The sequence below is a fragment of the Muntiacus reevesi genome, chromosome 15 (genome assembly GCF_963930625.1).
Source record: "Muntiacus reevesi chromosome 15, mMunRee1.1, whole genome shotgun sequence".
Classification (NCBI taxonomy): Eukaryota; Metazoa; Chordata; class Mammalia; order Artiodactyla; family Cervidae; genus Muntiacus; species Muntiacus reevesi.
In genome coordinates, this window is record NC_089263.1 from 42907784 (window position 1) to 42931508 (window position 23725).

General features: G+C 36.8%; 1 protein-coding gene and 1 non-coding gene across 4 annotated transcripts in view; one reads left to right on the plus strand and one right to left on the minus strand.

Annotated features, from left to right (window-relative positions):
- The window catches only part of PRORP (protein only RNase P catalytic subunit), a 122973-nt gene that overhangs the window by 63916 nt on the left and 35332 nt on the right, over window positions 1-23725 (plus strand). The window lies entirely within an intron of this gene.
- LOC136147542 (U6 spliceosomal RNA) lies at window positions 10126-10232 on the minus strand. Its single transcript, XR_010659215.1, has one exon. It is a non-coding gene; the product is annotated as a U6 spliceosomal RNA (small nuclear RNA).

The window sequence follows — 23725 nt, forward strand, 5'->3', positions numbered from 1 at the left end:
CTAGGATGTCAGGCTGCAGGCCTTAGTCAAGTCCTTCCCAATCCCCATGCACACACCCACACACAGTCACTCATGCTCACAGGGTAGTGTCTAATTACAGGTTCTATTCGTGATTTTAACCTATTCATTGTAAACATTGACCCTGGAGGTGAGAACCACAACAGGGGGTAGCTAACATGCTTTGATTTCTCTGTGTTAAAAATTGAATGCATTATCTCATGTAATCTGTACAACTCCATAAGGCAGGTAATATTATTTCTGTTTTACAGTGAAGAAAACTAAGATTAGTTAGCTTGTCACATTGCTAATAACGAGAGGGTCAGTATTCAAAGTGGTCAGTCGATTCCACAGTCTGCTCATATCCTGATTCTCCTGTACTGCCGTCATGACTTGACATCCAGCTTGGATCTCAAGCTGCTATATAATTCTTTTAAATATATTTTGAAAATGGAGAAATTGGTTACACAGTCTATGGGAAGCTCAAGCTTATTGGGTAATAAAAAGGAGGATTAAGTTACAGAGATAGAAAAAGTAAAGATTGGCTATTCATTCAACTCAGAAGTATAGCATCATCTTATATCTCATGTAAATAGTATTCTTTTTATTGGCATTATTTTATTCAGAAAAAAATGATATGACATTTATTCTCTTCATACAAAAAAATTATATACTTCCCCCCCCTTTTTTAGATTTTTTTAAGCTTTTTATGAATAAAGTTTTATTTTAGAGTATTTTTAGATTTAGAGAAAAGTTAAAAAGAATATAGGAAATTCCCATATGCCTATATCTAGTTTTCTCTGCCATTAACATCCTCCTTTAGTGTGGTACATTTGTTACAATTAATAAACCAGTGTGGATACATTTTCTTTACCCAAAGGCCATACTTGCTCAGATTCCCTTAGTTCTCACTTGCTGTCCTTTTTATGTCATAAATGTCCCTTTTAGGAAACCAAATTACATTTAATTGTTGTGTCTCATTAGACTCTTCTTGGTTGTGACAGTTTTTCAGACTTTACTTGATTTTGATGACCCTGACAGTCTTGAGAAGTACTGGTCAGGTATTATGTAGACTGTCCCTCAGTTGGAATTTATATGTTTTTCTCATGATTAGCCTAGGGCTATGGGTTTGATATGCAGATGACACCACCCTTATGGCAGAAAGTGAAGAAAACTAAAGAGCCTCTTGATGAAAGTGAAAGAGAAGAGTGAAAAAGTTGGTTTAAAGCTCAACATTCAGAAAACTAAGACCATGGCATCTGGTCCCATCACTTCATGGCAAATAGATGGGGAAACAGTGGAAACAGTGGCTGACTTTATTTTTTTGGGCTCCAAAATCACTGCAGATGGTGATTGCAACCATGAAATTAAAAGATGCTTGCTCCTTGGAAGGAAAGTTATGACCAACCTAGACAGCATATTAAAAATCAGAGACATTACTTTGTCAACAAAGGTCCATCTAGTCAAGGCTATGGTTTTTGCAGTGGTCATGTATGGATGTGAGAGTTGAACTATAAAGAAGGCTGAGCACTGAAGAATTGATGCTTTTGAACTGTGGTGTTGGAGAAGACTCTTGAGAGTCCCTTGGACTGCAAGGAGATCCAACAGTCCATCCTAAAAGAGATGAGTTCTGGGTGTTCATTGGTAGGACTGATGTTGAAGCTGAAACTCCAATACTTTGGCCACCAGATGCGAAGAGCTGACTCATTGGAAAAGACCCTGATGCTGGGAGGGATTAGGGGCAGGAGGAGAAGGGGATGATAGAGGAAGAGATGGTTGGATGGCATCAGTGACTCAATGGACATGAGTTTGGGTGGACTCCGGGAGTTGGTGATAGACAGGGAAGCCTGGCGTGCTGTGATTCATGGGGTCGCAAAGAGTTGGACACGACTGAGCGACTGAACTGAACTGATAGGTTTGAGGGAAGAAGGTTGCAGAGATAAAATGCCATTGCCACAGCATTGTTGTAAAAGTAGACACTATCAACATAACTACTGTTGATGTTAACTTTGATCACCTGCTGTGCAAGTGTTTTTCAGGTTTCTCCACTGTGAAGTTATTCTTTTTCCCCCCTTTTCATACTGTAATCTTTGGAAAGAAGTCAGTGTGCAGCCCACACTTAAAGAGCGAGTGGCATACTCCACCTCTTTGGGGGCAGGATATTTACACAAATTGCTTGGAATTCGTCTGATCCAGAAATTTGTCTCTTCTCCCCTACTTACTTATTTCTTTAATAATTTATTTATAGTATTATGAACTCATGGATATTTATTGTATACTTGGTTTATAATCTATTGTTACTTTATTTTGTTGTTCACTTATTTTAGCTTTGTCAGCTTCAAGCTTTTTGTTTGCTCCCATGTTCCTTTGACAAAACCCCCTAATTGTGTGTTTTTTCAAGTTCTTCCTTACTTCTGGCACTGCAGAATTCATTGCTGGTACAACATTATTTTTTTAAAAACTAAAAACATAGCTGATTAGGTAGGCTGCTTCAATTTTCTTTGAAGGAAAAATGTGCTGTCTGCTTTTTTGATTATTGAGGACAATGAAAAGGAAAGGGTAGTATTTTTTGTACTTTTACTTCGTTTCTCAAAATCAAGTAATATTTATTTCTGCCACGTAGTGTAACGATTTTACCCAGTCACCTTTGATTTTTTTTTCCCCAGGGGTTAATCTGTTTGTGGTTTGCCTGTTTTGGAGGATCAGCATGTGTTTTGGATGTTCTTTTTTCCTTTTCTCTCTTCTTAGCAGTGGAGTATGAAGGGTCCAAGTCAAAGGAGAAACTGAAGTAATAGTATTCTCTTGTTCAGAGTGGCTCTCCTGTTCCTGTGTCTCAAATGTTCCAACAGGAGCTATTTCCCAACTGATAGCACTAGTTACTTCCAAAGGGAATAGTTATATAGAATGTTGGTTTTCATTATGATGCATTTGTGTAGTGTTAGAATATTTTAAAATAATGAGCTTATATTTCTTTTATAATCTGGAAAATAATAGAGGTTTATTTTTAGAGTCAGTGGAAATGCAAAGAAAAGAACTTACCCTTTCTGTGGTTTGAAATGCTTTAGAACTTAACTTTTTTCCACACTTGCTATACTGAACACTGTTGGTTATTTTGCATGAGTTTTGTTTGACTCTATCTGTGTTTTTTCACTAGTTTAGCTGTATTAGTGAAACTGGCACATCTGCACACTTTATGTAACTGCAAGATTATATTTAGATTTAAAGATTACTTGAAATTCTGTGATGATTGTCTCAAGTATGTAAGGCTTCTCCTTAGCAAGGTTATAAATACTTTATATGTAGAGACCTTTCTTCATGTATTTCTCATAAAAAGACAGTGATTTTGGTGTGTTGCTGTAAGGGAATAGGTAGGAATCTTTCCCACTGGTTCTTTGTTTTGCTGCTTTTCCATGCTGTCCTGAGATTTGTTTTCTTTTTTATTTATATCCACTGGTTTTTCTGTTCCACACCTGCTAAACCTTAACACCCTGAGATTACTTACCCTTTTTGTCCTTCCTCTCTTCTTTAACTCTCCAACATTTACTTGCCAACTCAAGGAAAGTGTTTTCCAGATTTTCATGGGATATGGCTTGGTCTCAAAATGAAAGTGCTCCGTGGCCACTTACCTAAGTGCTTTCAGGCTCCAGAAGGAAACAACTCCCCTCTCTTTATTTCTCCAACTTCCCCTGCCAAAAAAAAAAAAAAATCTGAAAGTTTAAGCTGTTGCTACCCCATTTAAAAATTAAGATATTCCAAGATTTAATAGTAGAAAGAATAAGTAAAATATTGATAGAGCTTTATTTACATTTATTTGTGTCACTTTAGAAACCATAAAATGTGTCCTTTTGTCCTCTCCATGTGTTCTTATTTTTATGTCAGTACAGCACACACAGAACAACCAAACATTTATATAACTCAAAACCAAACAAGTTTGTTTTACTATAACATTTGTTTGATAAATTTTAAATACAGCACCCTCCCTGTACCTGGATATGTTCACCAGCTTAAAAATTTTCTTAAACCCCATCCTTTTAGGATTTTTGTGCAGGCTTCTTCACACAGGCGTGATCCATCATCATAGAATCAATTTCTGGCTCCTCTTGCCCTCCTAGAGGATGGAAGTGGGCTGAGGCTGAAAATTTCAAGCTTCTAAACACGGCTTGGTCTTTCTGGTGACCAACCCCCATCCTGAAGCACTCTAGGAACCTACCTCATGAGAATAAAAGATGAATCTAACACCCTGGAAATTCCAAGGGATTTAGAAGCTCTGTTTCAGGAACTGGGATCAGAGACCAAAGATTAGAACAAAAGATGACCTTAGTAGTACCTTTATCTCTTAGGAAATTATAAGGGTTTTTGGAGCTCTGTGACAGGAACCAAGGGCAGAGAGCAATATATAATTTCTTATTTTACAAAGAGTAGAGGAAATTGAGGCAGGACAGTGGGGCAAGGAGTATAGGAACAGGGTGGTATCTGAAGGGGGAATGGGTGTGTGGTCAGGTGGGAGAGGATCCAGACGAAGGGTTGAAGCTGACGGTGTAAGAGAAAAGGAGTGAGTGGCAGTGTAGCGTACTTGAGAGAGTAGAAAGCGATAGGGTTCAACTCATAAATGGAGGAATTAGCCAAAACAAGAGGTATGGAGGGAAGGAGAGTACAGTCTATGCAGCAGATATTTTCCAAAAGAGGATCTATTGTGTAACTATGGAACTTTTATTCACAGAGTGTTTTTTTTTTTGTTTGTTTGTTTGTTTTATTTTATTTTATTTTTTTCACAGAGTGTTTTGAAGGACTAGTGTGTCCTTCATACTTGGGGAGTATATACTTCATACTATACTTGGGGAGATACTACCCTAAAACATAACTGTCTTTTGAACTTTCTAAGCCCTCAGTTACTGTTTACTTGTTACACAAGAAGCTGTAACAGATACTGAAAATTGTTTCCTTTTTTTTTCTTAGTGTATTTTAATCCTGAATTCTTTTTAGAGTAAATTAAGAGTAATTTTAAATAGCGAAATGCTCTTTGTACTTTCTTAAGATTAGTTTACAAGGGCAAAGCAATTATATTAATATAGATTTACATTTTATCCACTTTTGCTTGATTCTTATCATTAATAACATAGATTTTAGTGTAAAGATGTTCTTTTGATAGAATTCATTTTGTATTGAGGTTAAAAAAATTTTTTTACCTTGAAAATAAAGTTAGAACATCCTAAAGTTTTTTTTTCTAATTGAGTTGGTTCATTAAATTCTGAACCACTAAATCTTGAGCTTTGTAGTTCATAAATAGTATCTGTTATCTCCTTTAATCTGGCAACCACAAAAAGCTTCCTGCAGAGAAACAACTTACATTGTAGCATTTTGCTTGCTTACCTTTCTCCTTTTTCATTTTTTTCCTTCCACCCTAAACCTTTGTTAAAGGTGATGCTCATGCCACATGATCATGTTACTGGAAAGTAACGTTGGGAGATTTGTGAAAGAAAGGAGAAAAAAAAAATGTTTTCTACTGAAAAAGAAATGGGTCAATAGACCGCAAGATCTAATGTTGAATTCTGTGCACACACTAAAGGCCTATGTCAAGACTCCTGCCTTCTTAGTCACCAAGTTACTTCTTAAGAATGCTGTTCTTTTCTTTAATAAATCACATTCTAGTCCCTTTATGACTTTAGTATATGTTTTAGAGCATGGAGTAGTGATACCAAACTCGTTTACTCTATCTCCACTGATTCCAATTATATTAATCAGAATGTTGCAATCATTTTATTCTTCAAATATTCATCAGAGTTTCCTTGTTTTAAGGCCCTGTACAGAGTGTATCCAAAGTACAAAGGTGAAAGAGGCATAGTCTCTTTCCTGAAGGATTTTATAGTCTCCTAGGGGAAATAAGAGAAAAAGATAAATGTCTACAGACAGAATACAATCAGTGTGTTAATTGTACCAGTAACTCTGCATAGAAACTGCAAGTAACATTCCTTAGATTTTCTTAATTGTTCAAACTACTCTTTCTGTCCAGTTACTCAGAAGTAATAAACATTTATGGTGTTTCTAGTTTATTTACAATATTGTTAATATTGTTTTTCTTAGTTTTAGCTTACACTTACTAAGAATTTCACATATTCCAGAAACTACTCTGAGTACCGTACATACATTATCTCATTTAATCCTCATAAGAGTCTTATTATTTTCACCTTGCAGATGGAGAAACTGAGGGTTAGAGAATTCAAGAAACTTGCCTTTGATAAATTTACAACCAGTAAATGTCAGATTTGAGCTGCAGCCCTAGGCTCTCTAATGCCAGAGACTTATCTTAATGACTCTATTAGATTCTCTCTGTAGGGACCTTACCAATACATGTCTTTTAACAGAGGAAAACAGCTTCAGAATTGAAAGGAAAGCCATCAGCACTGTCTGTTCATTTATTTTAATTAGCTGTTGACATGATCTTAAAACAGAAAATGGTCTGCCGATGAGTTCAAACTTATTATCACCTGGTTGTGTGTCCTTGTACGCACAGCTTCTTTAGTGTGGCTCTTTGTTCTCACTCTCCATAGCTCACCTGTGGAGTCCTCTCTAGGCAGCTCCCCCATCTCTCTGCCTGCCCCACCCCTCAGAAGGTCCTCTTTCTCCCCCTACATCGTCCTTGTCTGTGTGCTTTCCAAGCAGCCTGCTCTCATCCCTGTCATAACATCAGCCATATGATTGAATTGTCTAAGTTTTTTAATAGAAGGGACTGTTCTTCATTTTAGAAATCTCAGTGTCCAACAGTGTCTGGCCTGTGGTGAGTATGTGAAAACTGTTGAATGGATGTTTGACTCAAGTGTTTTGAAGCTTGTGCAAAACACTCTGGAAGCCACCTCACATCACTTTGATAGTGGTGCTTATGGGGGACAATGTACCTTTTGGTTCTCCAGGGTTTCTGGTGAATAACAAGAGCTTTTCATATCCCTGAAGCCTTGAGGTCATAGATGGCAGAGGAGGGAGGGAATACTGCTAGTGAATTCTCTCAGTGGGTCGGAGGACCCTGGTGTTCTGCTTCCTTCCCTCCCCAGTGAGAACAGGGCCATGCTCTAGAGTTAGGGGTAAGATAGTGTCAAACATGCAACCTCAGAGTCTGTCAGTAGCTCACTGTTGACTGATTGGGATCTCTGACAGGTACTGGCCAGGTCTACACTGTTCGGGCCCATAGTTTTTTAATGCAACTTTATATCCCCACCAATCAGTGTCAAGTTTGAACCTCTGTAGCTCATTGTGAGGATCATTCCTGAGTGTTTACCCTAACTTGAAATCCCTCTCTTCTTTATCATAAGTTTGTAGACTAGCAGCACCATCATCTATCAGATGGCAGGAAAACTGTGCCCCTTCCCCCACCGTTTATTGACTAGATGACTGTAAGACAGCGGAGCTTCTTTGGGCCTCAATCCTCTCCTTTTGAAAGTGAGAGTCCTGAGTTTTTTGTGTTCCTGAGACTATGGAACTAAACTGGATTATTTCTCAAGGTCCATTCCCTATCCATTTTAAGATACATAATTTATATGAATTACTTATCAGTGTGCCATTGTTCACTGAGAGGGTTGATCAGAAGATTTTTCCCTTCAGAGATTGTATATTTCCCATTTGTTTGCCATTTAGCAGTGCTCAAATTCTAACACGTGAATATATTACATTTAGTGTGTTGATTTTTAACCCCTAAGGTTTCCTGGTATTAGGATTATTAATATTACACGGAGGCCTCTTATGGTGATTGTTTTTCTTTTATTTTTTTCTTTAGGGATAAGGACCTAATATGCTAAGCAAGAATATACTGCCAGACTATTTACCTAAGGACACCTAGCACCTTTGGGGCATGTTACATCAATCAACACATGAGATAAAGGCTGAAATGTTTTTGTGTAGACCCTTCAACTCTCTCTCAAAAAAAGTTCTTGAGCATTATATAAAAGCCCTTATAATTTTACTTTACCAGAAGCCTTACTTCCTGAAAACAGAAATCAGATTTTAAGAGTTAAGTACTATAGTCATCAGAAAAAAGTATCTCCTTCAGTATTACCGTAAATACATAAATAGATCATTGTCCTGTTCTCCACCAAGAAAGAAATGCAAAGTATACAACATTTTAACAGTGAGAGTATCTCTTAATGGGCTCCTAACCCCCCCAACTCTATCCTTATTCAACTGTTCCATACAACTGCAACCTTCCTGTTAGTTTTTTTTTTTTTAACATTTTATTATGAAAATTTTAAAAATACATCAAAGTTTAAAGAATTTTATAGTGGATATCTACATATTCAACTCTTTGATTCTACTATTAACGTTTTACTATATTTTTTTCATTAGGTGTCTGTTGTTCTGTCTTATGTCCATTCATAAGTTTATGTGGACTTTTTCTGCATTTCAAAATAGATTACAGATATCTATATTTATACCTATTCTCTCTTGATCAGTATTTTCGTTTCTGCCAAAACTGACTGAACTCTAGTGTGTAGGCATAACCACTTCTGACTGACTCATGCAAGGCTTTACCCATATCACAAGCCTTTTCCTACAGTGCTGTTGGCCTGTATGAAGTGGTTTTCACAGAGTAGACCAGTGACATTCTAGAGGGACATTCTAATCAGCACTGTCCAATAGAAATATAATGTTATTTAAAATCTTCTAGTAGCCACATTAAAAATGTTAAAAGTGAAAAGTTCACCTGTTTGGTAAAATAACTTTAGCTTTTTTTTAACCTATTGTAATCTAAAATATCATTTCAACATGTAATTAATACTTTAATAATTACTAATGAAATATTTTATATTCTATTTATATAGTAATTTTCATGGAAATCCAGTACATCTCAATTCTGATTAGTTCTATTTCAAGTGCTCAGTAGTAACTTGTAGCCAATATGTTGGACAGCATAGTTCTAGACTTTCAAACTTAATGGATATACCATTCCTCCTCATAAATTTCCAATGTCTGAAAGTGCTGACATAGCAGTCAAATTTTCCTAATGAATGTGAAACACGTAGTGATATTCATCACAGCAAACCCTAATTATGCCCTTTCGTGTTGAGGCCATTTTTATTCTTCATTTCCTTGTCAGAAACTTCCCATTTTTTCTCTTTCAATCACTTTTCATCTACACTCAGAGTTGGGTTATATTCCCTATACTGAGTGTATTCCCAATATCGAGTGTATTTTATTACTTTTCTGCTGCCCTTCTTCTAATTTCAGGCTTTACCAGTTTGTCTTCTCTCATTTTTTGCTAGAACACTCTTTCTAGAACAGGTAAGATCTTTAAATTTCACTTGTAAAAATTAAAACTACATGCTAGTGTTAAAATATTAATGAGTCCAGTTATAAAAATTAAAAGTTGATCTATGGTGGAATTGTTCTGTATCCTGATTGCAGTATTAATTAAAAGTTGTAAAATTGTGTATGTGCACCTGTATGCATGCATACACACACATGCACAAATGAAGAAATTGACTAGTTGTTATGAATTGAAGTTTTTACTTTATTAGCTAGAAGAAAGACTTTTGTCTGAGTAACTGGAAAGTTGTTCCTATTTATGAAGAGTAAAGAGTCTCTTATTTATTTGTCAGAAGACAGCTATATGCTTTCTTTCACCACTCACAGAATGTTTTTAATTTTGGACCATGAAGATGCTTCATCTCATTCTCTGATTTCAGTTAGTGTATTTTATCCAGAAAGTGGATAAGGAGAAGCCACAGGTCATACAAAACATATCTGATTTCAGATACATCTGGGTGGTTTTTATTTTTAACTTTTAGCTTCTAGTTATGTGTTGACCAGCACATAGCAAAAACTTAGATTGGGAATTTGGCAGGGGTAGCAAAAATAACTAGTAATTCCGACAGTGACACAATTTTGGAGAAAGAGGCTCATGTTAATAAGTATTAATTGTCTTGAAAAATCTACGTATGTGACTAGCTAGAAATACCTTAAGTGTTGCCTAATTCAGGTATTGGATAAATAGATTGATTTGAATCCCTGGAAGACTAAGACATGCCTACTGACTTTTTGATAAAAGGAGCAAAACAGTTCCCCTCCTCCAGTTTTCTTCAGCAGAGCAAGTCACACACTGTAGGCTTCACGACCACATCACATTGCATTTTTTTTTTTGGTAAAAATATGGAACGCTTCACGAATGTGTGTGTCATCATTGCACAGGGGCTATGCAAATCTTCTCTGTATCATTCCAATTTTAGTATATGTACTGCCAAAGTGAACACTCACATTACATCTTAATAGGACTGGCTCAGATGCCACCATGAAACTGATCAGCATTTTTAGTGGGTGTATAACACTGACAAGATTATTTTTTAATGTTTTTCTTAATCATTTTATTCATGCCTTGCAATCACCTTATTCATTTACTTGTTTTTATTTACTAACAGTTTCCCACCTACCAAGAATATAAGTTCCATGAGAATAGGGACCTTACCCCTTTTGTTCACTGCTGTACTCTGAGCACTTAAAACCATGCCTTGCACATAATGACTGCTTAGTAAATATTGTTAAAATAATGAGTGATTATCTTTATAGATTCATCAGTAGACAACTATCAGCCAAGAGAAAATATCACCAGGGCATCTGTTCTGTATACTTTAAAGACTGTCAGTGCTGTTCATGATAAAAGCTACACCTTATCCTTTTCACTTATCAAAATATTTGTTTCTTTTGTCAATCATCTTTTGATGATGAGGAAAACACAGGGTATTTCAAAGAATACTGTCTGTCAGTGAAGCAGGGTACTATTTCAGATCTAGGAGTAGGAAAATGATAAAAGCCAAAATAACAATACCTATATTACTTTGGGAAAAGCCAAAATAGCAATACCTGTAGTATTTTATATTTTGGGAAAGAGTTATGTACTGTTTTAGAAGAAGAAGGTATTATCAATAGACATTTGTCTATTATCAATAGACAAATGTCTATTATCAATAGACAAATGCAGAAGTTGTGAAGTTTTATAAATTCTTATTCTGATTTGTGTCAAGCAATAGGCAAGAATGGACATGTCTTTCTAAAACAATACTTTTAAATGGCTAGGTGCCTAGATTGCCTAATGAGTATAGGCCTTCATACTTACTAAAGATTAGAAGAGTTATTATTTTTTCTCTTTAAAAAAATTTGTTGAATAAAAGATGGAAAGATCAGAAAAAATAAACTCTGGTTAGGATCTGAAGTGGGGCCCTGTTCCCAACTCTGCTGCTACCTCCCTTTGTGATCTTGGGTCCCCAGTTTCCTTGTTTATAAAATGAGAAGACCAGGCTTAATAATCTTTAAAGACTCTCAGCTCTAAAAACTTAATGATTCCATCAGGCTCCCCATGAACAGCAATGCCTTTCTTCCAAAAGAGGGTGCTGTGGTTTTTCTGAGTGCTCTAGCATTTTCTTGAGAGAAACTGAAGAGAGGTGCAATCTCAGCTTAATTTCCTGTCTTTAGACTTTCCACTTTCGAGAAATACTGATTCCTTAAATTTATTTAGTTGTTTAGTTGAGGTGATATAAACTAATTCTGATATTTTGATGTTATTGATACCTTTAAAAGCTTTTTTTAATATGTTGATTCAGAAAAATCTGGCAAATAAAATTTCTAAGAAAAAATAAAAAATACTCTCACCATTCAGTATTAACATTTTGGTGTATTTCTGGGTTTTTTTGTGTGTCATTCAATTTTTCCCATATCTATAGCTAGAGAGGATGGGAGAAGGAGTAGAAATCTCTTATTTTGTTTTTGGCTTTTCCCATCTGGTGAGACTTTTTATAGAATTTGTTTCGGGAACTATTGTTTATATAGCCACATTCTTATTCAATATTTAGGTTGTTTCTGTATTTTAATATTAAAAACAGTGATGTGAAGAATATCTTGGATATGAATCTATGGCATAATAGGTTCAGCTTTCTGAATCAAAAGCTATAAACATTTTAAGGTTCTTGATACATTTGTCAAATTGCTTTCCTGAAATATAGTCATTTTGATCAAATCATATATGGAATCATGCAATGTGTGACTTCTTATCTCTGGCTTCTTTCTCTTTTTTTAAATTCAAGTATAATTGACATATAACACCATAGTTTAAGGTGTACAACGAAATGATTGGATACTTGTATACACTGTGAAATGATCACCACAATTGGCTTCTTTTAATTAGTATGTTTTCAAGGTTTATCCATGTTGTAGCATGTATCAGTACTTCATTTCTTTTTTTTAGGAGAGAAGTTTATTTTATTTTATTTTTTTTGAATTTCCAGAGTCTTTTATTTATTTATTTATTTATTTTCAGAGAGCTCTAAAGGATTTTTTTTTCCCCAGTGGGTTTTGTCATACATTGATATGAATCAGCCATAGAGTTACCTGTATTCCCCATCCCGATCCCCCCTCCCACCTCCCTCATAATATGCCATTGTATAGATATACCACATTTTGTTTATACATTTATCAATTATATTATTTTCACTTTGGGGTTATTATGAATAACAATTGTATGAATATTTGTGTACAGACTTTTGTGTGGATATGTATTTTTGTTTCTCTTGGCTGTGTATCTAGAAATTGAATTGCCACGTCATATGGTAACTGTTTGTTTAATCATTTGAGGAACTATCAGACTGTTTTCCAAAGTGACCACACCATTTTACTTTCCTACTAGTAAATATATAAGGATTCTAATATCTCCATATTCTCACTCACAGTTGTTACTGTCTTAGTCATCTTAGTGGGTGTAAAGTGGTATCTCATTGTGGTTTTGATTTGCCCTGTTGGCTAATGATGTTGATCATCTCAATAGGCTTATTATCTTTTTGCTTATCTTCTTTGAAGAAATGGCTATTCGGATCTTTTGCCCATGTTTAAATTGGGTTAATTTTATTATTGAGTTGTTAGAATATTTTGCATATATTTTGGATACTGAACCTTTATCAGATATAGAATTGGTAAAAATTTTCTCCCATTCTATTATTCTTTTTACTTTCTTAATATGTCCTTGAGACTACAAAAATTTTGAATGTTGATAATGTCCAATTTATCTAATTTTTTTCTCTTGTTTTTGTATCTTAAGAAACCATTGCCTAATCTAAGATCATAAAATTTGTGGCTTGTTTTCTACAGTTTTATAGTTTCAGCTCTTACATTTAGATCTTTCATCAGTTTGAACTGATTTTTATATATGGCATAAAGTATGGACCTAACTTCATTCTTTAGTTTATAGATATCCAGTTGTCTGGCATAATTTGTTGATAAAGCAATTCTTTCCCCAATTTAATTACCTTAGAACTCTTTTTAAAAAATAGTTGACCACACCCTCCCCCCCACCCCCGCCCTCCCCAAATCAATTGACCACAAAAGTGAAGGTTTGGATCTGGACCTTCAGTTCTGTTTAATTGATTTTTATGTTTATTTGGAGGCCAGTACCATATAGTCTCGATTACTGTAGCTTTGTAGTAGATTTTGAAATTGGCAAGTATAAGTCCTCCAGCTTTTTCTTTTTCAAGATTGTTTTGCCTATTCAGAGTCCATGTGAATTTTTAGAATCAGCTTGTCAGTTTCTACAAAGAAGCCATCTGAGATTTTGATAGGGATTGTATTGAATCTAGATATTTTTAGGTGTTTGAAAAAATAAATGATGAGGCTGACATTTTTATATGTTTGTTAACAGTTTTTTGAATTCCTATCATTTCTGTAAGTTCATATGTTTATGCTTTTTTCTACTGGGCTTATTAATATTTATTTACTTTGTATGTGAAGTGAAAAGCAAAGGAGAAAAGGAAAGATATTCCCATTTGAATGCAGAGTTCCAAAGAATAGCCAGGAGAGATAAGAAAGCCTTCCTCAGCAATCAATGGAAAGAAATAGAGGAAAACAACAGAATGGGAAAGACTAGAAATCTCTTCAAGAAAATTAGAGATACCAAGGGACCATTTCATGTAAAGATGAGTTCGATAAAGGACAGAAATGGTATGGACCAAACAGAAGCAGAAGATATTAAGAAGAGGTGGCAAGAATACACAGAAGAACTGTACAAAAAAGGTCTTTGTGACCCAGATAATCACAATGGTGTGATCACTCACCTAGAGCCAGACATCCTGGAATGTAAAGTCAAGTGGGCCTTAGAAAGCATCACTGCAAACAAAGCTAGTGGAGGTGATGGAATTCCAATTGAGCTATTTCAAATCCTAAAATATGATGCTGTGAAAGTGCTGCACTCAATATGCCAGCAAATTTGGAAAACTCAGCAGTGGCCACAGGACTGGAAAAGGTCAGTTTTCATTCCAATCCCTAAGAAAGGCAATCCCAAAGAATGCTCAAACTACTGCACAATTGCACTCATCTCACATGCTAGTAAAGTAATGCTCAAAATCCTCAAAGCCAGGCTTCAGCAATACATGAACCGTGAACTTCCAGATGTTCAAGCTGGTTTTAGAAAAGGCAGAAGAACCAGAGATCAAATTGCCAACATCTGCTGGATCATCAAAAAAGCAAGAGAGTTCCAGAAAAACATCTATTTCTGCTTTATTGACTACGCCAAAGCCTTCGACTGTGTGGATCACAATAAACTGGAAAATTCTGAAGGAGATGGGAATACCAGACTACCTGACCTGCCTCTTGAGAAACCTGTATGCAGGTCAGCAAGCAACAGTTAAAACTAGACATGGAACAACAGACTGATTCCAATTAGGAAAAGGAGTACGTCAAGGCTGTATATTGTCACCCTGCTTATTTAACTTATATGCAGAGTACATCATGAGAAACACTGGGCTGGAAGAAGCACAAGCTGGAATCAAGACTGCCGGGAGAAATATTAATAACCTCAGATATGCAGATGACACCACCCTTACAGCAGAAAGTGAAGAGGAACTTAAAAAGCCTCTTGAAAATGAAAGAGGAGAGTGAAAAAGTTGGCTTAAAGCTTAACATTCAGAAAACTAAGATCATGGCATCTGGTCCCATCACCTCATGGGAAATAGATGGGGAGACAGTGGAAACAGTGTCAGACTTTATTTTTTTGGGCTCCAAAATCACTGCAGATGGTGACTGCAGCAATGAAATTAAAAGATGCTTACTCCTTGGAAGGAAAGTTATGATCAACCTAGATAGCATATTAAAAAGCAGAGACATTACTTTGCCAACAAAGGTCCGTCTGGTCAAGGCTCTGGTTTTTCCAGTGGTCATGTGTGGATATGAGAGTTGGACTGTGAAGAAAGCTGATCACCAAAAAATTGATGCTTTTGAAGTGTGGTGTTGGAGAAGACTCTTGAGAGTCCCTTGGATTGCAAGGAAATCCAACCAGTCCATCCTAAAGGATATCAGTCCTGGGTATTCATTGGAAGGACTGATGCTGAAGCTGAAACTCCAGTACTTTGGCCACCTCATGTGAAGAGTTACTCATTGGAAAAGACCCTGATGCTGGGAGGGATTAGGGGCAGGAGGAGAAGGGGACGACAGAGGATGAGATGGCTGGATGGCATCACCGACTCGATGGACATGAGTTTGAGTAAACTCTGGGAGTTGGTGATGGACAGGGAGGCCTGGCGTGCTGTGATTCATGGAGTCACAAAGAGTCGGACACGAGTGAGCGACTGAACCGAACTGAACTAAACTTTGTATGCACTCTTTGTAAATTAACTTATTGGCCCTTACGATATTTATTGTAGATATTTTCCCAATTTGCCTTTTAATGTTGTTAGGGCTTCCCTGGTGGCTCAGATAGTAAAGAATCCACCTGCAATGCAGGAGACCTGTGTTCAAACCTTGGGTCAGGAAGATCCCCTGGAGAAGGGAATGGCTACCCTCTCCAGTCTTCTTGCCCAGAGAATTCCATGGACAGAAGAGCCTGGCGGGCTACAGTCCATGGGGATGCAAAGAGCTGGACATGACCGAGCAATTAACACTTCACTTTTTTTTTTCATGAACTTTGGTATATAGAAATTTTGAGGTTTTTAAGAAGTCAGGTCATTTTTTTCCTTTTTTTTTTTTTTTTAAAAAATTTATAAAATCTTGCCTCTTCCTGAATTTATTCTTAGTAAAGCAAGTGAACCTTGGCCACCTTGGTCTAGAAAACCAGGTTAGTTAAACAATTTAAAGTTAGATTATTACATTTTTAAACTCACTTATTCTTAAAATATGTGTAATAGACCTGTTTTGTTAGTATAAAAAAAACAAATTTTAAAATAATTTGTAATACATCAATCTATCTTAATCCCTTGGATTTTTTTGTGTTATTTTTGTTTTCCCACAAACCTCACCAAAATATCTTGCTATTATTTACAATATTTACTATGATAAAAGAGTATTCTATGCACATTCCTGTCATTGTGCATTCGGCACAACAGTGTAACTTCAAGTTCTTACATCTAGCCTCCTTTGGGAAGAGTATATTCTTGATTCTCCTGTTTCTACTTTTATTTTTTGAGTTTTTTTGTTTGTTTGTTTTTTTTCCTGTTTCTACTTTTAATTCTGAAATAAAGACTTTCATTTGGCTTTCTTTTCTTATGCTCTCTTCTTCCTTCCATGCATTGGAAACTGTAGAAAGAAGAGTAGTTATTCTTCTCTCTACTCACCCCCCCACCCCACTGCAGCCTTTTCTTTCTCATTCTCTTTTTTTTTCCTCTATTTCTCTTGTTCTTTCCTTTTGCTTCTCATTCTAATTGACCAGCTTTGAGCTACAGAGTTTCTTCTTTTTTGTGTACTGAATTAACCCACTACCCCTTTCATCTTCATCCTTTTTAAAAAAAAATTAACTTTTATTGACTTATAGTTAATTTATAATGTTTCAGGTATATAGCAAAGTGATTCATTTATATGTATATTCTTTTTCAGATTATTTTCCATTATAGATTATTACAAGATACTGAATATCATTCCCTGTTCTGTATAGTAGGTGCTTGGTGGTTGTGTATTTTATATATAGTAATGTGTATCTGTTAATGCCAAATTCCTAATTTATCCCTCACCCCTCTTTACCCTTTGGTAACCATAAGTTCGTTTTCTATGTCTGTGAGTCTGTTTCTATTTTGCAAGTTCATTTGTATCATATTTTAGATTCCACATATAAATGATATCATGTGATATTTGTCTTTTTTTTTTTGTCTGACTTAACTTCACTTAGTATAATTTCTAGGTCCATCATCTGTTGACTTTTCATCTTCATTCTAACTCACTTTCTAAAATATATCATTCCTGGTTCTACCTTAACAACGAGTGTTGGTACTACTGACATTTTAGGCCAGATAATTCTTTGTTGTGGGGTTATGTGATTCATTGTAGGATGTTTATCAGGATTCCTGGCCTCTCCCCAGTTAAATGCCAGTAGCATTCCCTCCCCAGCTTTCTCAGTTGTGAATACCAGTGTCTGTAGACATTGCCAGATATCATGAGGCAAAACCATCCCTCAGTTAAGAATTCTGTAATTGACAAAGCAAACCAACTATTCTATTTCCAAAATGTGAATTCCTATCTCAACCATATTTTCTTCACTACCTTTTCTTACCTATTCCCCAAACTAGAACCAAATAAAATTCTTCCTTTCTACCCATTAGATCTATAACTTGATGCTCTATCAGAAGCATCCCTTATATTAGCCATAGCATACATTTTGGCATTATGTACTTGACCCATGAGCGATCATTTATTAATTGAGTGACCTTACATCTCTCTGATAACTTCATCTCTAAAAGGAGGATAAATACCTACTCATTGGATTTTTTTTAATTTAATTTTTTTTAGCACCAAAAGCATTTTGTATTGGGGTATAGCCAATTAAAAGTGTTGTGATAGTTTGAGGTGAACAGTGAAGGGATTCAGCCATATGTATACATGCATCCATTCTCCACCAATTCCCCTCTCCCATCTAGGTTGGCACATTAACATTGAGCAGAATTCCATGTGCTATACAATCGGTTTTTGCTCATTGTCCATTTTAAATATAGTAGTGTGTATATAACCTTTCCAAAGTCCTTAACTATCCCTTCCCCCCTGGCAACCATGAGTTTGCTTTCTAAGTCTGTGAGTCTCTTTCCATCTGTAGGTAAGTTCATTTGTATCATTTCTTTTTAGGTTCCACATTTAAGGCATGTCCTATGATATTTCTTCTCTGTCTGACTTACTTCACTTAGTATGACACTCTCTACGTCAATCCATGTTGCTGCAAATGGTCTTATTTCATTCTTTTTAGTGGCTGCCTACTCATTGAATTTTAATGAGAATTAAATAAAAGAATGGGCTTCCCTGGTGGCTCAGTGGTAAAGAATCAATTAAGAGTAGATGTTGTATCACCATCATCACTACTCCATTGCTTACATCCTCTATTGAGCTGACTTCGAGATGGCACATAGGCATATCTCAAAAATTGTCCCTGATTCCACCACGCTATTCTTTCAAGATAAAACTAGTCCCTCCCTCCTTGGAATTCCTTGGAAAAGTATTTTCTCTTTTTCTTGTAGCACTTGGCACTCTTTACCTCATGTTATAGTTATTAATGTACATGTCTTTTCTTTACCACTTGTCATTCTACTCCTTACAGTTTTCAATGTGTCTTTCACCCTCATAGTCCATCCAACACATTCTCACATAGTACAGTAGTATTAAATATTTTGAATAAGTAAATAAATTTAGAAACTGAACTGGTGAACAAGCTCAGGGTGTTATTGAGTTCAAATTCTACAGGCCAGTACATCAAGAGGCAAGGTTTTGGGGCCAGGAATAGCAACTTTATTGGGAAAGCCAGCAGACTGGGAAGATAGTGGACTGGTGGCTCCAAAACCATTTGCCCAAGTGTGAGTGCTAGTTCTCTTTCAGAACAGAGAGAAGGGTAAAGAAGTAAAGCAAAAACAAACAAACAAACAAAACCCAGTAAGTTGTTGCAAATATTTCCTGGTTCCGGCCAGACTTTAGAGGGGATGTGCTAATTTTTTCTTTCTTGCAGCCCTTCACAGGTGGGCCTGGCCAGGATGTTTCCTGTGAACTTAAACAAAGATTTTAGTTTAACATAGGCATGGGAGGCAGCGTTCCCAGAAATGGACCATTATATATACTTTAAGCTACAGGCAACATCCTTTTAGGGATGGCAGCAAAAGCAATAGAATACAGAGGTTAATGTAAAAGAAACAAATACAATAAGGATTTAGATTTGTTCTTCCCTATTACAAGGGTAGCTTATTCTAACACCAACAGAATAGTAACGTGGGAGACAGGATGACAGACTGGTTAAGAGCTCAGACCATAGTTAATGGGGTTTGGATCTACCATGTATTATCTGTATGCAACCCAACTCTTATCATATACTGGACTGTTCAATAAAAGTTTTGTGATCAGCAAATAAAACTTTAGTGGGAAAAAAAATTCCTTTTTATCCAAAGTATTTTGTCTTATAAAAGTAATTTAGAGATGTAAATAACACTCTTTGGTGCCATACAATCAAGATGTATCCCTTTGTTTTAGTTGTACTGTCCTTTTTAATTAACCACTAGGAAATAGGTATGAAATTGGAACTTCATTATTTTGGAATACTTACATTTTCTTCAAGAACTCGTGAAGTACTACTCATAGACTTTTCTAAGCCCCTTTTGTAAATTAACAGCAAATTAAGGATAGAGTGAGATGGACATTTTTTTCTACAAAGTGACATAAAGCATACATGAAAGCTAGGGCCTACATTTGAAAGTGTTTAGACTCTGGGTGTAAACAGATTCTAACATTTGAAAGTGTTTTCTGCATTTGAAAAGTGTAGTAGATGATAGTTTGGATCCTACCTGCATAATTTGGCTCAGCTACCATTTCCTATGTGACCATGACATTACGAATGGAGTCCACATCTAACAGCACCCTACATGTTAGACACAGCCTCATGTATTTTCTAGAGACAGGCTGGTACTATGAATTTTATAATACCACAGTGAATTTACTGGTGAATTTATGTATGCCTACTTGCTTGTATCAAAATGTATCTTCTTTTGTCTATTGCCTAGAAAGTAGAGGTATCAGTTTCTAGAAACACTGCAGAAAAACTTTCCTAAGTGGTGGCTTTCCACATGGACCCTGTTATTATTACTTTTTTCTACTAGGCAGGAAGTGACTAGAACAAAGATTCTTAGATTTAGAAGATCTTACAAGTCTACTTGTCTGAGTTCCCCCTGCCTCTGTCTTCCTGTGACTGCCTTATCTGTCTCCTGGCTTCTTTCCTTCTGTCTCTTACAAGGTTATTGGACGCAGGACTCACCTGGATAATTCAGAATGATGTTATCTCAGAGATCCTTAACTTGATTACACTTAAAATTTATTCCCAGATAAGATCTCATTCACCGATTAAGCCCATGGATATGTCTTTCTGAGGCTCACTGTTCAGTACTGCACCCCCAGTCTTGCTCCACATTCTGCCAGGTTCACTTTACAGCATGCTAACAAATTGTGAAACATTGATAAGTATTTGGTGATAAGTGTTTTGATATGCTGATGTGTTAAAAAGCAAGAGAGTTCCAGAAAAACATCTACTTGTGCTTTATTGACTACGCCAAAGCCTTTGACTGTGTTGGCTTACAACAAACTGTGGAAAATTCTTATAAAGAGATGGGACTACCAGACCACCAGACCTGCCTCCTGAGAAATCTGTATGCAGGTCAAGAAGCAACAGTTAGAACTGGACATGGAACAACACACTGGTTCCAAATTGGGAAAGGAGTACATCAAGGCTGTGTATTGTCACCCTGCTTATTTAACTTATATGCAGAGTGCATCATGCGAAATGCCAGACTGGATGAAGCACAAGCTGAAATCAGTATTGCCAGGAGAAATATCAATAACCTCAGATATGCAGATGACACCACCCTTATGACAGAAAGTGAAGAACTAAGAGCCTCTTGATGCAAGTGAAGGAGGAGAGTGGAAAAGTTGGCTTAAAATTCAACATTCAGAAAACTAAGATTGTGGCATCTGGTCCCATCACTTCATGGCAAATAAATGGGGAAACAGTGAAAACAGAGACTTTATTTTGGGGGGCTCCAAAATCACTGCAGATGGTGACTACAGCCATGAAATTAAAAGACACTTATTCCTTAGGAGAAAAGCTATCGCCAACCTAGATAGCATATTAAAAAGCAGAGACATTACTTTGCCAACAAAGGTCCATCTAATCAAAGCTGTGGTTTTTCCAGTAGTCATGTGTGGACGTGAGAGTTGGACTATATATAAAGAAAGCTGAGTGCTGAAGAATAATGCTTTTGAACTGTGGTGTTGGAGAAGAGTCTTGAGAGTTCCTTGGACTGCAAGGGGATCAAACCAGTCCATCCTAAAGGAAATCAGTCCTGAATATTCATTGGAAGGACTAATGCCGAAGCTGAAACTCCAGTACTTTGGCCACCTGATGTGAAGAACTGACTCATTGGAAAAGACCCTGATGCTGGGAAAGATTGAAGGCAGGAGGAGAAGGGGACGACAGAGGATGAGATGGTTGGATGGCATCACCAACTCGATGGACATGAGTTTGAGCAAGTTCCAGGTGTTGGTGATGGAAAGGGAAGCTTGGCGTGCTATAGTCCATGGGGTCACACAGAGTCAGACATGGCTGAGTACTGAACGGAACTGTATGTATTAAATGCTAAGGCAGAGAAGGAACACCTAGATCAGTAGTGAAGAAGTGATATCTAAAGTGAAAACGAAAGATCAAAAGGAAGGAGAGAGGAAGGAGGTGGCTAGATTAGTGTTCCAGGCAGAAAGGAGCACCCATACTCACTTCCTGTTTTAGAGCCACACCTCCTACAGGAGAAATCAGAAATGGCACCTGAGAGTTCCTCTTCTTGCTCCCTAGCAAGTAGGGGCAGGTGTGAGCCTGGGGTGAGGAGAATGAGTCACTCATCCCAGCTACAGCATTTCAGGGAATGCCAGAAAACCTCAGTAATTAAGGACTATTTTAGTGCAGTATTTTTAAGAGTTACAATTAATGTAAAAAATCCATGAAGAAAATAACAAAAATTTAAAGAAAGGAGGATCAGTAGTATTGATTTTCTCTTTTGTCTCAGGCACCAATACAGTTTGGCATTGTTGTTGTTCTTTGTTGTTCATTTGCTAAGTTGTGTCAGACTATGTGACCCCATGGACTGCAGCATGCCAGGCTTCCCGGTCCTTCATTGTCTCCGAGTTTACTCAAAACTCATGTCCATTGAGTCGATGTTGCTGTTTAACCATCTCATCCTCTGTTGTCCCTTTATCTTGTCCTCAGTCTTTCCCAGCATCAGGGTCTTTTCCAATGAGTTGGCTCTTCACATCAGTTGGCCAAAGTCTTGGAGCTTCAACTTCAGCATCAGTCCTTCCAGTGAATATTCCGGGTTGATTTCCTTTAGGAATAACTGATTTGATCACCTTGCTGTCTAAGGGACTCTCAAGAGTTTTCTCCAGCACTACAGTTCAAAAGCATCAATTCTTCAGCATGGCACTGTTTTGTGACTTTCTTTAAATTTTAATATTTTATTCGTCATAGATTTTTGCATCAATTTTGACTTTTAAAAATACTGCATTAACATACTACTTATCTTGATTAGTGAGTTTTTTGGTGCCCCTTTATATTGTGTGTTCAAGGCTAATCAGTTCCTCAGTCACTTCACCCGGGTCCCAGCCCTGTTACTTAAGACACACACACACACACACACACAGCCCTGTAACTTAAGACACACACACACAGCCCTGTAACTTAAGACACACACACACACACACACACACACACACACACACACACACACGATGCTTAGCCCGTTGGGCAGTCTCTCCTGGGGCTTGACTCTAGAGGGTGTAAAGACAGAGATGTGGTTAGAAATATCTTACAGCAGTGGCAGTGGACATCTGTATTCTACTCCGTTGTGACTGTGTGATGTGCGTGGTCAGGCACACCTCTGGAGTCTGTCCCAGAGGCCTTGTGTAACGCCCCTCCTGTGCCATGATCTTGGTCATGTACTACTGTGGCCCCCTCTTGGTCTTGCTCCTTTTCTGAGCTGGTGGTGTTGCGTTCAGAATCCATATTCCCTTCTTTTTGAAAATCACAATCATCTTTGTTTATCTCCAGACTTCTATCCTCCCTGCTTTAGAGAAAACCAGTAATGGTTGAATGACTGTATGTGTATGTTTTCTTGGTACCTTAGGATGAAATTCAGCCAGGGCTGGAGAAACGAACTCACTGGAGAGAACTTTTTTCACTCACTTCCCCTTGCCTTGTACTTCTTTTCTCATTCAGCCTTTGACCAGAATTTCCAGCTTGAACATAGTTTTGAACATTTATTATTTTTAGTCATCATTTCATAATACTGTACTAGCTGTCGAAACATAAATAAAATGACTTTTTTTGCTGTCTATAACTTAAAAATAATAATAACAGCTAGTCATTGGCCCTGAATATGTGAACAGCAGAGATTAATGAGTTCCAGACTCTGAGGATTTCACAAGTGCCAGAGGCATCCATGGAGGAAACAACAGTGTTTACCAAGAAACAGCTAGAAGATTTTAGAGACATTATTCAGTAAGAACTTATGTCCAAACTCCAGCCTTGGGAAAGAATGGTCCCCAAGCTGTCATATATCCAGCAATAACTACAAGTCTGGTTCAGGAACTTCATAGCAAAACTCAGAAAATAAAAATTCAAACATATTTGGTAAAAGCAACAAGAAGCTTAACAATAACAATTACCTAAGGGAGAGGTCAAGAGAAATATTGATACTCCTCACTAGATTCACTGATGAGGCCT